Source organism: Schistocerca piceifrons, chromosome 2 (assembly GCF_021461385.2).
Source record: "Schistocerca piceifrons isolate TAMUIC-IGC-003096 chromosome 2, iqSchPice1.1, whole genome shotgun sequence".
In the NCBI taxonomy this organism is placed as follows: Eukaryota; Metazoa; Arthropoda; class Insecta; order Orthoptera; family Acrididae; genus Schistocerca; species Schistocerca piceifrons.
The window spans coordinates 494,098,384-494,111,335 of NC_060139.1; the positions used below are offsets into that span (position 1 = coordinate 494,098,384).

The 12,952-nt window shown below is 41.8% G+C and overlaps 1 protein-coding gene across 1 annotated transcript in view; it reads left to right on the plus strand.

Annotated features, from left to right (window-relative positions):
- Positions 1-8,651: 8,651 nt before the first annotated feature.
- Positions 8,652-12,952, plus strand: part of LOC124777965 (uncharacterized protein KIAA0513) — a 257,665-nt gene continuing 253,364 nt past the window's right edge. The window contains exon 1 of the mRNA XM_047253524.1: positions 8,652-8,864. The gene's annotated coding sequence lies outside the window, so the exon portion shown is untranslated. The remainder of the gene's footprint in view (positions 8,865-12,952) is intronic.

A 12,952-nucleotide genomic window follows, 5' to 3' on the forward strand; every position in this document is an offset into this window, starting at 1 on the left:
GGACTTGACGGCGTCTCGAGCTGACCTTATCTGTCTGGCCAAGTTATTACCTGTCATTTCCAGACCTCTCTTCTGCCAGTACACGGATAATCTAGTGAACACTGAGGAAGTAGATTCCGTATCGTGTGCCTTCCTTGGCTTGGTACTAACCTACCGAGATACTAGGAAGGGTGATTTTGAGATGCGAATGAAAATATTGGAAAAGTCGCCTGCGGAAGGTGCGGGTGACAGGAGTCACTATAACAGACGAATGAAAATAAATGTGTATTCTTAACTAACTTTTTTATGCTGATCACACAACTGTGATTAGTTTTCTTAAGTCATGTAGAGTTTGAAACTTCATTCTGCATGTAGAGTTTCTTCATAACGCAGTCACGTTTACTTTGTAATGTAAAAACAATTTTATATATATATATATATATATATATATATATATATATATATATATATATATATACTGTGTGTGTGTAACAGGTTTCTCTTATTTGATGAGGGCTGATAATGATTAATACGTAGAAACATATTTGGCTGGAAACATATACAGGGTGGTCCATTGATAGTGACCGGGCCAAATATCTCACGAAATAAGCATCGAACGAAAAAACTACAAAGAACGATACTCGTCTAGCTTGAAGGGGGGAATCAGATGGAGCTATGGTTGGCCCGCTAGATGGCGCTGCCATAGGTCAAACGGATATCAACTGCGTTTTTTAAAAAATAGGAACCCCCATTTTTATTACATATTCGTGTAGTACGTAAAGAAATGTGAGTGTTTTAGTTGGACCACGATTTTCGCTTTTTGATAGATGGCGCTGTAATAGTCACAAATGTACAAGTACGTGGTATCACGTAACATTCCGCTAGTGCGGACGTGTGGACGGCAGTTGCTTCTTGATACATTACCCGTGTTAAAATGGACCGTTTACCAATTGCGTAAAAGGTCGATAACGTGTTGATGTATGGCTACTGTGATCAAAATGCCCAACGGGCGTGTGCTGTGTATGCTGCTCGGTATCCTGGACGACATTATCCAAGTTTCCGGACCGTTCGCTGGATAGTTACTTTATTTAAGGAAACAGATTGTGTTCAGCACATGTGAAACGTCAACCATGACCTGCAACAAATGATGATGCCCAGGTAGGTGTTTTAGCTGCTGTCGTTGCTAATCCGCACATCAGTGGCAGACAAATTGAGCGAGAATCGGGAATCTCAAAAACGTTTGTGTTCAGAATGCTATATCAACATCGATTGCACCCGTATAGTTCTGCCACTGGGCTCAAGAGAAATTACGGGACGATGACAGATTTTTTGCATGCGTTCTATTTAGCGACGAAGCGTCATTCACCAACAGCGGTAACGTAAACCGGCAAATATGCACTATTGGGCAACCGAAAATCCACGATGGCTTTGACAAGTGGAACATCAGCGACCTAGGCGGGTTAATGCATGGTGCGGCATTATGGGAGGAACGATAATTGGCCCCCATTTTACCGATGGCAGTCTAAATGGTGCAATCTATGCTGATTTCCCACGTAATATTCTACTGATGTTACTACAAGACGTTTCACTGCATGACAGAATGGCGATGTACTTCCAACATGATGGATGTCCGGCACATAGTTCGATAGTTCGCGTGCGTTTGAAGCGGTATTGAATAGCATATTTCATGACAGGTGGATTGGTCGTCGAAGCACCATACCATGGCCCGCACATTCACCGAACCTGACGTCCCCGGACTTCTTTCTCTGGGGAAAGTTGAAGGATATTTGCCATCGTGATCCACCGACAACGCCTGACAACAGCGCATTGTCAATGCATGTGCGAACATTATGGAAGGCGAACTACTCGCTGTTGAGAGGAATGTCGTTACACGTACTGCCAAATGCATTGAGGTTGACGGACATCATTTTGAGCATTTCTTGCATTAATGTGGTATTTACAGGTAATCACGCTGTAACAGCATGCGCTCTGAGAAATGATAAGTTCACAATGGTACATGCATCACATTGGAACATCCGAAACAAAATGTTCAAACGTCCCGTTGGGCATTTGATCACAATAGCCATACATCAACACGATATCGACCTTTTAAGCAATTGGTAAACGGTCCATTTTAACACGGTGATGTATCACGAAGCAAATACCGTCCGCACTGGCGGAATGTTACGTGATTCCACGTACTTATACGTTTGTGACTATTACAGCGCCATCTATCACAAAGCAAAAAAAATTGTCCAACTAAAACATTCATATTTCTTTACGTACTACACGAATATGTAATTAAAAAATGTCTCATGCTCAACCAGTTATTAAAATTCTTACTCTAAAACAGAAAAATGGAAAAATTTCAATGCATTCAGTAGACGAAAGACCATGACTGATGTACGCCAGTTATGTTTTATCGGTTGCAAAACAGAAAGACCTGCTGACAATGTTGCCATTTATCCTCAACAACACACGCAGTTATACAGTAAACTTTGCAACATCTGATCCCAAGAACAGAGTTGTGTAAGAAACAGATGTCAGTACTAAGAGATCTTTTTCCTGAAGTTAATATTGGTCTTCTCTTTTAAAAAATTTAAAAGATATGAGAAATGGTTTTCGTTGTACATTACTCCTGTATAATATTTCTAAACTTGTATTATCCATCTATACACATTTGAAAAGCTTGTAATCGTGTCGCAGGACATATTGTGCTGAAACACTGTCGCCAAACGTGTTCTTCGTTTAGTTTACTAAAACTGAACAAGAGAGCAATACAAAAACTGGACGTGGGACGGCAGTAAGGATCGAACCCGAGCCAAAGGCTGAGTGGTCTCGTCGACTATCCTCTACGCTACGAGAGCAACTGACACTAATTGTACGCAGGGTGGCTCGAATGTGCGCCTGCAACGGCCTGTTGGCTAACTTCAACGCTAATTAATTCAGAAATATCGCAACATGTCGAATTTTTTCTCCACGATTATTTCTCATCACAACCTACCCTCCAACACAGAAGCTTTTCAGACTGTTTCTGGCCACCGCGGTTTCTGTCTGTATTTTTGGGATAATCTTGGGAACTACTGTAGGGATTTTAACACGGTTTTAACCAGTAGGTATACTGATTCACGAGGAGGGTTTGTGTACATAATTTATAAACATTTCATGCGGAATGGCTGTGCAACGTCGAATTCAAGTCCTCCACAGCTTTGAAAACAATGCCGTTTGGCAGACATAAAGCCGACTGACCACGGCGCCAGGCTGACGTGAGCTACCGGTGACGTCCTGAATGACATGCGATGGAGGATATATCATATATTAAATTGATAAAAACAGATTTTTTGTATAGATTAATGTTTAAGTGGTGTGAAGGGAAATGAGGGAAAAGGTGATGTAGAAAATGTAGCTCCCGCCCGAACGGGAGTGCGATTGGGCAGCCAGGGGATGCGGTAGCTCGCAGCTACCATCACTGCTACGAAATATCACTCCAAACGCCAATTAAATATGGGATACATAACATTAGTATCTCTTAAGAACTTTCCTGATATGCACTGCTTAAGTCGTTAAAGTTATATGAAAGTGATGACATTCAGTTACCTCCTGTGGAATTTTGGATCCACCGGTATAAATAAAACGAGAACCAGACCACTGAGCAGCAACGAGACGATTAAACCTGCCTCTAACATCAACACTCTCCGTCCTTTTATAAGCCCTCAGCTCAAAGTCCGAAAGCTTTGAAACTACCTCAAAGCGCTTCTATTTTTACGTCGGAGACTGGGTTTTGGAAGCACTGAAGTTTGTATCTTCAGCTCCTTTCTCAAAGGTATTAGTCGTCTCTGACTCCCAACGTACTCTTAAATGTATTTGCCACAGGAGATGGAATGAAACAACCAATCTTCATGTACTGGATGTGGTTTTCGAATATATTCACAGTATGCGGAGGGCGCAGAGCAACCATTTGCTGTCGGTGCATTACCACGATGATGTCCGCTATAATGAGGAAGTTGACCTATAAGGAAAGCAAGCTACCTCTATAAGCACTGTTCTTCATCTGAAATTGCAGTGTACGGACTACTTACGTGAGCTCAAGAGCCACGGAAAACATCAATAGGAAGAGATGTGGACTTGTCCCAACAAAGGTGCTTATTATCCGGTTGCGACCTCGAATTCCTGCAAAGCATTTGTTTATGGGGACACATTTGGACCGATCAACGACCTCCAACATCATTCGACAACGCCTTACCACGCCTCTTTTCCTCTCCGTCTATATCGAATCAACATTTAGAGTTCTCCGTCTTGTGAGTGCGGCTCTGAATCAGAATCTGCTGACGCAAACCACATCTTGTGTCTGTGTCTCAAATTTGCCTGTGAAATGTTGGATTTTCTGAAGTCATTGTCGAGTATGGGGTACCTCTTCCCTCGATCAGCTTCTCCTCTTTTGTTTACCTGAAACATTCGACTTTATAAAGTGATCGTTAATTTCGTTAAGAATATGGGGAAAAATCTGTAGATTTTATTGGTACGCGTTTTTCATTTTTATATTTTGCTTGTGATGGAATTCCGTAATGGCGTGAACTGCTAATACTGGAGAAAAGAAAAAAAATAATTGGGTAGGTGGGGGGTAGGGCTCGCGTCCCAAGGATTCAGTATTAACTTAATTATTGGTATAGACAGTTCGTCCATTCCAGGAATAGAGTATCTCGACGATTTTTGCCTGTTATCGACATTGATACTGGAAGGATATCGGTCTCAGGTAATGCAAGACTTTCGAGAACGTTTTAATTTCAGGTTTTAAGTCACATAACAAATGACAAAAGAAATACTTTTTTCGTGTAACTACTTACGCTTTTGGGTAAACCTTTTTTATTTTTCGACAGTCTCCTTTTAGACTTATAAACTTCGTCTAACGCTGTTCTAATTTTGTTCAAACGGTCCAATAACGATGAATAATATGCACCTGTAATAGTTTCACCCTTTTCCAGATAGTCGATGAGGATTATCTCCTGCGAATCCCAAAAGACGGTCGCCATAACCTTTCCGGCCGAAGGAATGGTCTTCGCCTTTTTTGGTGCAGATTCCCCCTTGGTAACCCATTGGTTAGATTGTTGTTTGGTCTCAGGAGGATAGTAATGTATCCATGTTTCATCCACAGTGACGAAATGACGCTTAAACTCCTGAGGAATCCTGAACAGCTGCAAACCATCCTTGCAACACTTCACACGATTCCGTTTTTGGTCAAGCGTGAGCAATCGCGGAACCCATCTTGCGGATAGCTTTCTCGTGTCCAAATGTTTACGCAAAATATTATGTACCCGTTCATTCGAGATGCCCACAGCACTAACAATCTCTCGCACCTTAACTCTTCTGTCATCTATCACCATATCATGGATTTTATCTGGAGTCGTAACCTCCACAGGGCCTCCAGAACGTTCAGCATCACTTGTCCCCATACAGCCACTCTGAAAATTGTCAAACCACTTATAAACTGTTCTAAGCGAACGTGCAGACTCACCGTAATGTTTACCAAGCTTCTCTTTAGTCCCCTGAGGCGTTTAGCCTTTCATAAAGTAATGTTTAATCACCAGACGAAATTCTTTTTCGTTCATTTTTTGACAATTACTCGACTTCCTTGATTCACACGAATGCCAAACACAAAGGAATAGGCTAATATGGCTGGAACTTGGTGTGCGTTCTTTCCAAAGATGCTACTAACTAAACATGACCTCGATATGCGCCAGTAGTCCCATCTCTCGGACTTTGCACGGACTTTTCAAGCGCCCCTCATATAATGAAAAATTCACGGCTTTCTTGTTGTTCGTTTATTGTGAAAGGTTTCCCCTCACCAAATTTAATGATTCCGGATCAACAGGAAGCAATCTATAGGTTTTTCCGTCTGAGTCTGCGAGTATCAAAATATTTGACATAAATGACCGTATCTTTTCATTGCATTGACTAAGAAGCTGACGTTTACTGTACCGCCAAGGGACCACAGAGCTTAGTATAAGACATAAATTTGAACTTGATACGTCCACTTGCTCCTGAGAACACGAGTTTTGAACAGTCGGACATATAGACGAACAACAATGTGATCTTATAAGGGTTCCTTTTTTTTACCGGTTGAGTTATGGACCATAAAAGATAAAAAAAGGTTAGTTGCACGAGGAGGACTAAAAATAATAACAGTACTGTGTTCTTCAATGTCTTGGTTTAAAAACGAAACCTCTCCGCAGTGTCTCAAAAATAATTACAAAACGATTTAGAAAAGATAACTGTATAGTGAAAAAATTGGCAATTGATCCTAAATAAAGAAGAGTGTGAGGTCATCCACATGGGTGCTGAAAGGAATCCGTTAAACTTCGGTTACACGATAAATCAGTCGAATCCAAAGGCAGTAAATTCAACTGATACCTAGGAATTACAATTACGAACAACTGAAAGTGGAAGGAACACACAGAAAATGTTGCGGGGAAGATTGCGTTTTATTGGCACGATACTTAGAAAATGTAACAAATCTACTAAAGAGACTGCCTACACTACGCTAGTCCGTCCTCTTTTAGAACGCTGTTGCGCGGTGTGGCAACCTAGTCAGATAGGATTAACGGAGTATATCGAGAAAGTTCAAACAGGGCGAAATAGGGGAGAGAATGTCACTGAAATGATACAGGATTGGGGTTGGACATTATTAAAACAAAGGCGTTTTTCGTTGCGGCATAATCTTCTCACGCAATGTCAATCACCAGTTTTCTCCTCCGAATGCAAAAATATTTTGTTGACGACGACCTACATAAACTATCATCATCCTAAAATAAAGGAAATCAGAGCTCGCGCGGAAAGATACAGGTGTTCGTTTTTCCTTCGAGCTGTACGAGATTGGAATAATAGAGAATTATTGTGAAGGTGGTTCGATGAACGCTGTGCCAGGCTCTTAAATGTGATTTGCAGAGTATCCATGTAGATGCAGATGTAGATCTAGATGAAGTGACGGCATGTGACACTGTTGATAGTGCTCGGTCTGCCAAGTGGGGACTTTAGTTCGGCGGGGCCCTCGGCGCATTTCGCGAGGAGTGGGCTATGTGCCGGCATCGGATTTCGCCCTCTCCCTCTTATCATCATCATCATCATCATCATCATCATCATCATCATCATCATCCAACACAAAAACTACACTCTACACATACACACACACACACACACACACACACACACACACACACACACACGCACACACACACACACACACACACACATATGCAGTATTAGAAAGATTCTAACTGAGCATGTTCCAAATAAATAAAGAAACGAAAAACTAATTAGTTCACTAACGTAAACATTAATTGTGTTCACGTATTCTGTAAATTGACTCATTCCACGTCATTTTGATAAACGAATCGTTCAAATGATCTATGGAATATGTAACTAACAATTCTATCTCAGTTACTTCTCAACCTGTTATCAGTTTATAATGGACAAAATTGTGACAGCTTTAGCTCTCGTGTCTGTAAAAGTGAATTTATGTATTCTTTCCGGGTAATTCAGCGTACGCTATAAGCATGGTTAAATGCCTAATATAGTACATACTCTGAAGGCCATGTAAGGTAACAGGGGATAATACGGAGCTCTTTCAAGTAGTTCGTAATTTAAATTTAAAGCACAGCAGCAGAGATCATATGTTGGGCAAAATAGACCGGAAAATACTTGTTTTGTGTTTTGATGGGCATTGTAGTTCCGTTGCATAGAGTTTTGGTTTTCTTTTAATTGCAACGAATTATAAAAGTGTGGTGATAAATGTGTAAATTATATAATGTATTTAGATTTAAGTATTTAAATCTTATAAAACATTGTAAACGAATTGTGGCCATGTTTAGGGATTATTTTGACTTATGTAGTGTCACGTGACCCGACTCTGGACTGTGGATGTGAGCGGGAAAATTGGTCTTTTGTCGTTGGTCCGTTGTGGTGGTAAGTTGAGAGCGGCAAAGTGCCGCGAGTGTAAGCATGGACGCCAGTGTATGTGAAGGAACAACGTGAAAGTGTGTAGATGCGGGACAAACAGTGAACGAATTGCACCGATTATTATTTGTACAGATCGGATTTATTTGTGAACTTAAAAAATGCATGGTCACAAAGCTAAAGTGTTTCTTTTGAATAAATAAGTTTCAATCTGAACGTGTATAGTAGAATTCACTGCTGTTCAAAAGTTAGCCAATATGTGACTCAATAGTAGGGGCGCAAATGCAACCGTTTTCTACCAGCCCCCTTTGCAGATGAGCCACGTGAAAAATAGGTAGTGAACGAGCCCGAGTTCAATTACAGCCAAATACATAAACAAATTAAAGTAGCTCGTTCGTGTCTGAATGAACAAAACTCCAATATATACGAAGAAAAGTTAAACAGTCTCTGACAATGGGTACTACTGGTTTCTCGTAAATCTGCGTGAATGGGCACATTCCGAGCGAGCCGGTAGCGGCCGCTCGAATGAACGGACTGCGTCGGCACGCCGAGGGTCCCGCGAGCACTAGTGTCGCCCGGGCAACAAGGGCCGGCAAATATGTAAGAGGGGGAGGGGTAGGGGGCGTGGTGGGGAGAGCGAGGGGGGGGGGGGGTGGAGGAGGGAGTATGCGGCTAGGCTATCGAGTAAACGTGGAGGGCGCGCGCCAGTCGACCAGCAGCAGCGCCACGGCGCGCGCTTCGTTCCGCTGCCTCGTGCGATGAGTGATTGCCGACGCCGACGCCGCGAAACCCCGCAAATCGCTGCCGCGCGCCAAGCGAGCCATCCCGCCGGAAAGGCACGGGCATTGCTCTGTCGCCGGAGAAACGCGGCGCTATTGATCTGAAGTCGGCGGACTATGTCACCGTGCAGATAGCAACCGCCTACTTTTCTCACGGTACGTAAGCGAAGCTAGCTGTAGCACGTGACGCGCGGCTACGGCGTGACATCTCCTAGTCGTCTGTCTATTGCATCTATTAGTTGCCGTGCTACGGCCGTCACGTAGACAGCTTTGTGTTTACATTCTCAGTAGACCTCTGTGAAAACTAGGAGGCCACGTCAGTCCGGAATCAGGTCGTTGTTGCGCACGGCTGGAACGGGTGATTGCAGCGCTGTCTATCCTCCACACACTTCTTTTTTTTACTGTGCGCACAATCGGCTAGCTTCCTGTAGTTCCGACCCACATCGCCAGAACTTCCGCTTTTGCACGTGACGCAACATTTGTTCCGCGTAAAACGCACACCTTTAACTAAGCCAGTATAAACATCTGTCTGCTTATATTTTGAAAATTTTTATCACATCTTTTCCATCAGGAAAATGAAATGATACCTACCCACCAACCCTGCAGCACGACATACATTATCACTGCCACAAACGGTTATCGTAATAAGTACATCGCGACTTCCAAAAGTAAGTTACGCATTACTATGGCAGGCCGTGTAACTCTCGTTGAATTCTACAACACACTTCAAAGTGACACGGAAACGTGACGCTATTTTTCAACACTGTCGCCAGGCGTCTGTAAACGACGGTCGGAACGTCTTACCTAGCGTCCAGTTCCTCTACGACAGAAATTCGCACCTTGGACATGGAACCATTCCAGACCTGCTGTATGAACGCCCTCGTCGTTGGAAAAATCTCTTCTACCCCCCGCCTCCACCCTCCGAGATGTTCTTTCAGCTCGTCAAAAGTATCGCCTGGACATTGTCGTCTGTGGTGAATGTCGATGACCTTCCTTCCCAAGCAACATCACCCACGTCTGTGAGGCGCTGGTCAAAGTGTCGGCGCCATTTCACTACGGCTGGACGTGACATTGCATTTGGTCAAATACACAGACAGAATCTTCGTGCAATTTGGACTGTCAGCGCACAAGAATCGTACTGTCCTCCGTACTTCCAACGGAAATGCAGTTTCGCTCGCAAACTGTGATGCACCTGTCATCCGTGCCGCAGCAGCACATTCGTACGAGTGATCTGTAAGCAATCGCTTTTCGATACATTGTATTTCTCTACTATTGTACCAATAAAGTGAAGTCCGCTACCAGCTTTCCCCACGACTGATGGAAAGCCGCTCTACATCAACATCTACATCTATACTCTACGAACCACTAGGAGGTGCATGGCAGAGGGTACGTCCCACTGTTCTGATTATTAGGGCTTTTTTCTGTTCCATTAACGCCTGGAGCCCAGGAAAAATGATTGTTTAAATGCCTGCTGCAGTTAAATTAATCTTATCCTCACGGTACCTATGGGAGCAATATTGAAGGAGTTGTAGTATATTCCTAGAGTCATCATTAAAAACTGTTCCTGAAACTTCGTCAGTGGATTTTTTCTGGATGGTTTCCGTCTATCTTCAAGAGTCTGCCAGTTCAGTTCTTTCAACGTCTCAGTGACACTCTCCCGCGGGTCAAACAAATCTGTAATCATTCGTGCTGCCCTCCTCTAAACGTACAACATCTCCTGCCCGTCCGCGTTTATACTGGTACTATACACTTGGACAGCATTCTAGGATGGCCGTACGAGTAATTTGTAAGCAAAATTCTTTGGAGTCTGATTGCATTACCCTAGTACTCCACCAACAAACTGAAGTCTGCTACCTGATTTATCCACGACTGAGTCCATGTGATTGTTCCACTTCTTGTTCCCACTAAGTGTCACACCCCAGTATTTGTACGAGTTTACAGATTCCAACTGTGAATCACTAATATTATATTCATAGGATATTGTGTTTTTTATGAAGAGCACAATTTTACATTTTTGAACGTCTAAATCAACCTGCCAGTCATTGCACCACCACTTTGAAATCTTATAAAGGTCTGACTGAATATCTGTACTGCTTCATTCAGACTGCATCGTCTGCGAAAAGCCTTAGTTTCTTATTAATACTGTTTCGTAACATCATTAATATACAACATGAACAGCAAGGGAGCCAACACGCTTCCCTGAGGTACACCCGAAATTACTTCCACATCTGTCAATCACTCTCCATTCAAGATAACGTGCTGCGTCCTCCCTATCAAGAAATCCTCAGTCCAGTCACGTATTTGACCTGATACCTTATATGATCGTACTTTTGGTAATAAGCGTAGGTGTGGTACTGAGTCAAATAGTTTTCAATAGTCGGGAAATACTACATCTACCTCACTTCCTTGATCCATGGTCTGAGGATCTCATATGAGGTAAGTGCGAGTTGGGATTCACCACTCTGTTGCGCAATGGCCTTAGCGTGGGACGACATGTGTAGCTTACTCTCTGAAATGCTACGTAGATTACGCTATGCTAATTTACCCAACGCTGATGTGAAAATATCCTTTACTTTGCTTTAGTCAGTGTTTAGAGATATCATTGGAAGTAACCCACAGGGTCATAAACGGAGACGGGCTTATTTCATCAAGTTAAACAAATCTATCGAAACTTCGTGACGTGTTTCACTGACTATGTACACAAAAGTCACGTTTCTAATCAACTAATATACAAATCCCAGTAATAAGTAAACTAAATGATTTTATTCAGTTTGTTTCTGTACTCACGTCTTCAAAATCGTTACAAGGAACTGTATACGACACTACGAACCCGTTCCATATCACATTTGTTATGTACTTGGTAAGCAGCAGTTGAAAGGAAGAAGGTTACGTCAACCTGCAGTTTTCTGTTACACGAAGCAGAGACTATTTATGACTTTCCGAAAAAATTTTACCTGTGTGATTTCTTTTCGAAGAAATTTTACCTGTGTGATGTTACAGTATAGTGAATGGTTTCTGATTATCCGTTCGCCATGTGTTGCTCGCAAATTATCGAAATTCATCGAATTGTTAGAGTGTAATCGCCTGAATGACGCTCACTCTGCAACGGAATGGTCGTTGTTTTGAAACTTCCTGGCATCTCAAAACTGTGTACCGGACCGAGACTCGATCCAGAAGCTATGTGCTTAGTTGGCAATTCTCTCAGCGATTCAACTACAGTTGACTCTCTACATTTCGATGTTCAAGTGACCTCAGAAAAAGTGTGAATAATTGAGAGTTCTATTTAACGGAACTCTAAATAATTATGGTGGGACAATGAAACAGTCGAAAGAAGAGTATAGCATCCTCTATAAAAATAAAGTTAAAATTCGGTAACGCAGATTCAGTAGCATTCGTATTTCTTCACAAATAGAAGCATAAAGTAACATTTATGACTCAAATTTTGAAAACTTTGAAAAAGAAGAGGTCAAATCTGTGAAATGATTTGTCTAAAAGTAAGAAATGAAATAGATTAGAGAAATATTTGACAAGTCTTTCAGTTTTAGTCGAAACAAAGTACTGCAAATGAGGCAGGCGAAATACTTCTTTGATCAAGAGAAAGCTTGGGAGTTTCAATTTATGCTGTAATGTGATATTTGTTTTATTTTTTTCAGACTGAAAGAAAGAATTCCACCATTTCTAAACCACTGAAATTTTTATGCACAAAAGAGATGAGTCCTGGAGAGATGAATACTTGACACTTCATTTACTTAATTAGCAGCAGCTTTTCGTGAAATATTTCAGTTTTTCTTCAAATAATTTATTAAGTTTTTCTGAATTTCTCTGATTACTTTCAAGGAATGAAACCTTTCTGTGAAAATCTAGACCCCGCGCTGGTCAGTTTGTTATCCTACTTTTCCAATACCCATTGTTCGTTTAGTCATGAAAATTCGGACAGAAATAAATGCTGTAATTTCAAGGGAGACTCGTATTAGCTCTACTCACACTTTTGACCAATAATATTTATGTTGAAATGTTGACCTGCTTTAATAATTTTGGATTATTTTAACGTTTCAAACGAAAGAGTAACACAAATTTCCAAAAACGTGCAAGAAAAGTTCTTTCTCTGCAAAGATCTATGATCTTCTGCTCGAGTGGCCAGAAACGCGCTTGGTCAAGCGCATTTTCTGTAGTGACAAAAGCCAAAAATACATCGTCTGCTTATGTGCTAAGGACGCACCCAGTGATAAATTTTTCTCGTTTAT